The sequence below is a fragment of the Jaculus jaculus genome, chromosome 15, assembly GCF_020740685.1.
Source record: "Jaculus jaculus isolate mJacJac1 chromosome 15, mJacJac1.mat.Y.cur, whole genome shotgun sequence".
NCBI lineage: Eukaryota > Metazoa > Chordata > Mammalia > Rodentia > Dipodidae > Jaculus > Jaculus jaculus.
Window position 1 is genome coordinate 32,476,213 of NC_059116.1, and position 4,488 is coordinate 32,480,700.

Genomic DNA, 4,488 nt, shown 5'->3' on the forward strand with positions numbered 1-4,488 from the left:
TCAGGGTCCCAGAGTACTGATCTCAGTCACGGTGCTTGACCTTCTGCTCCCCTGCCCCCAAACCTAACTATGCAATTTATGATGCCAACGAGGCACTAAAATAATTGTAGACCAAGAACAGGACAGGAAAACATTGCTGTGGGGTGGGGGGTGGGAGTTCCTCGTAGCTCTGTAAACATTTTTTTTTTCTTTTATTAGCACTAATGAAATCATGAAAGTAAGCTAAGATGTGAGGCACAGTCTTCCCTATGACTGTGTGGCCTGTGGTCATCTTAGTATCTACGTGACCTCTTGATTTACCAGCACGTTCAGTAAATGAACGGTGAACATATATATAAAAGTGCTCACTTCAAGATGGAAGAATTCTCCTTGCTCTCAAGCATGTGAGGAACAGCTGAAATTCCCCCCCACACACAATATGCTAGTCAATTTCATAGGTAATATAACTTAAAATCTCACTGCAGATTCAGGCTAGGGTCAACCATCTAAAAAAAAAAAAAAAAAAAGTACTGATTACATAGTCAAGTCCAAAGCCACTGAGCACTCTTAACCTGGACCACAATTTAACAATTTAACTGCCACTGAATTTTGAATTTCAAACTGGGAAATGTATCATAGGAGAAAAACTCTGTCAGAGAGAGGCAATAGGGTGAGAGTTGCTCAGGGAAATCTGCCCATGTCTGAGAGCCTGAACCTCAAAATGAGGCTTGTTAAGTCTCCTGTGGCATCAGGACTCTCCCGAGTTGTTTGTGCTAATGGTAGATGTCACCTTGAAGAGCAGTGCTTACGGGACATCATTCTCATTTTTCTCCTTACCACTGTGGCTGTGGATTAACAGTAAAGGAAACTTGCCAAGCTTACTTTTAAGACTGGAGCAAGACACACTGACAGGGTTGTCGCCCCCAGCGTCAAGTCACCTTGCCAGGGAAGCAGATGGGAACGGCAGCATGTTTTCAAGATGTGCTGTTCACTCCTATCGAGCTCGTCTAGTCACACTGACATTAAAATATTTTCTTAAGCTGAACTGTGGGGGCGGGGGCGCTTGCAGCACGGTTAAGCTTTGGGGCAATTTTTAAGGGCAATTTAAAAAAAATATTTTTAAAACATCAAATTGTTTTGAGTGGGGAATGTTAGGAAAGAAATGTTCAGTGAAGTAATGCCATACTAATTATTAGTTTTAATTGGACGTAGTACTCCCTTTAACAACCTTCTGATGCCATTTTGCAGTGATTAACCAGGACCTTTTAACAGAGTGGATGATCCTATGTGGGCAAGAATGAAATAGTACTAGACAAACTCATTTATTTATTATATCCCACCCTGTAACCAAATTTTTTAACTAGCAGAAATATTAAATTCTTCATTGGGCTTGTCAATAAGCTCTTGGCTTATAAATATTCTGATGTATAGGCAGCTTCCAAACAATATGTTATGATATATTTTTCTAGCTTCAAAATTTAGTAATATGCTATTTATGATGTATTATTTCTATGTGTTTGCCATATAGTATTGTCTGATTACAAATCTCTAAGGAGAATCCAAGTATTCTAAGTGGCAGGTAAATTTACTATTGCATGGTAGAGGAATTTTTTTCTCATTTTAAAATTTGATGTTCATATGAGCTCACTAAAGTGTAACTGAATATGACAAAATAAAATTAGAAAAAAAATATGTCCCTTAGAGTTGTGAATTATATACTTCTTTTAAGGATTTTTCTCCTGACTACATGAATTTTCTAGCATGTTACAGAACTAAAGACAGGACCTCCAACATGTGCAGCTAGGGCAAGGGGCTATTGTTTTATCAAGAGCTACTTTGCTATATCTAACAGCAAATGAGGTTAGTATTTTTAGAGCAACACAATATACGCCCAATTTTGACCCTATAGAATATGTAAGGCTTTGGTCATCTGTAGCCAGAATCCAGGGGTGTAATTAAAGCCATTCAAGGGAGCCTTTCTTTTATTTCATTCTTCCATTTAGCCCATTATATTAAGGATGGGTAATTTTTGTTTTTGTTTTTTAGAAATGAAGTCAAGGGCACTTCAAGCTACACATGAGTGTTCCTAGGTTTATGAGTTTGAGTGAACAGAAAGCTAAATAACTGAGATAGGATTTCCATTCATTCATTCACTCACTCAAATGCATGGAACCTGCCCACAGAAAGCTTATTGTCTAAAAGGGCTATATCATCATAAGTCTTCTCTGAGGACACCTGATACTTGCCAAAATATATGTCTGGGTACTCTTATAAAATAAAAAAACTGACCATATATAAGAACTCTGGATAACATCCATTAGTAATATGTGAACATGGACACTACAGCTTGAGCCTAGAGCACTGGTTTTCCACTGTAGAGGAAAGTAACATCAAATCAAATATAAGAACATGGACACTACAGCTTTAACAGAGAGCACTGGCTTTCCTGTAGAGGGAAGTACCTTCAAATCAAAAGCTCCTGTAGAGGGAAGTACCTTCAAATGAAAAGCCTCTTTGGGGGACTTCACATTGCTGCTCCGTTTAGTCCCAGGTTGACACTCCCCCTTTTATCACAAGACAGTTTTCAAACAATGGCCTTTGGGTGGGTTATCATGCTTCTTTTCAGACACTTTAGGCATATGCATCATTCCATAAACCTGCCATCTCCTAATAAATAGTCATACTTTAGGTCACTGTGACAGTTTACACAACATCTAGCTTGCTAAAGTAGCCCTGAGGGAGAAAACTTAAGATGCCATAAATATTACATCATTTAAAATATTAACCAAAATGTCATTTTGAGCTCACTTTGATATGGAATGACAGTTACTGTCCACTATGTCCTATTTACCTCTAGGTGTGTTGCCTAACTGATACTACCATATTTGCACTAAAAATTCTGTAGAAAAAAAGTGTCCTTTGGGGGTTATGCATATACCTGCATTGGAACATCTGTTCTACATTTATGTATAATTAGCATCATAATTTTCAACCTGTGTAATTTTCTGACATAATTTTATATATCTTCAAAAATTGCATTTCTATATTAAATGGATGCTTTTCATTTTGCATTTCTGAGTTCATAACAAAGATTTCACTGTGAGCCAGGGTATAACATACATGGCTGGCTAGGACTTTAGTAGAAAATTAAAAGTATTATAATTTGTCTATTCTGCAAAGACAAGTCCAAGCAAACTTCAAAGTACTTACCACACTTTCCCGTGCCTATTTAATAAATTCTGCTCTTTGGGGAGATTTCTTATATCTTCTTCATGTCTCTTTCACATTGCACCACATAAACCAGCCCATAGTACATCCTCAGCACCTGACACCAAGTCTTGTCTTCCAGTCCTGGACTACTAAGTTGATTTAGGACAAAGCTTGGAAGGGTCAACAACCATCTATCTTATGCTTTTAAAGTGCTGATTAATTTGTTGTTTATTTCTCCACATTACCTCTCTTTTATTATGTTTGAACTACTGAACACTTGATGATCTGCATTTAGTCTAACTTACTTTTCTTTTGTTATTTTCAAAGTGTTTTTAAACTCTCATGTTCTCATACTCATCTTTGCTAAGGTTTAAAACAAGGTGCTTTCGTTCAAGTTTTGACAAAAAAAAAAAGTTTTTGGATCATTTGGGCACTAGTTTCTCGCTTCATCATCTGTTGTCTATTTTAAGATGTTTGTAATTTCCAAAGAGTTGTGTTTACAGCAATAAAATGATTAATATGCCTCCATTACATTTCCTGATTATAAGGTGGGGGGAGTTTTAAACTATAAGAAATAATTAGGAGTTATCAAGTCTAGCTATTACATTAATCCCACATTCAGAAAGATAATTTTATTGTCATAAAGTAACATATATTTTCATTCTCCATTTCCTGGCTTCTTTTTGGCCTCCTCTGACAAATACCTCCCAAGTGACAAGGAGCACAGCCTTCACTAGGTAGTTGACCTCATTTAAAGGTTCAGATGATTTTTAAAAGCTTGCTTTTCACACTTTTATTTGATTTATTTAGCAGTTTATATATTTCAGTTTTCACATTTTTTCTTTCATACTCAATTTATTTTATTTTCCTACACAGTATTTTTTAAAGTTACTTACTTATTTGCAAGCAGAAAAGAGAGAGAGATGCCACATGAATATGGGCATGCCAGGGCCTCTATCCACTGCAAAAAACTCCAGATGTATGTGCCACTTTATGCATCTGGCTTTACATGGATATTAGAAATTGACCCCGGTTGTTTGACTTTGCAGGCAAGTGCCTTAACCACTGAGCAATCTCTCCAGCCCCAGTATTTTATTTTTTGAATGGCTGTTTTAATTTGCTTTTCAAATCATGTAGCTAGGCATAGTGACACAGGTCTTTAATCCCAGAACCAGGGAGGTAGAGACAGAAGGATCAGATATTCAAGGTTATCCTCAGCAACATACAGAATCTGAGGTTAGCCAGGGGCATATAAGATGCTCTTTCTCAAAAATATAAGTTAACAAATAAATAGATAAA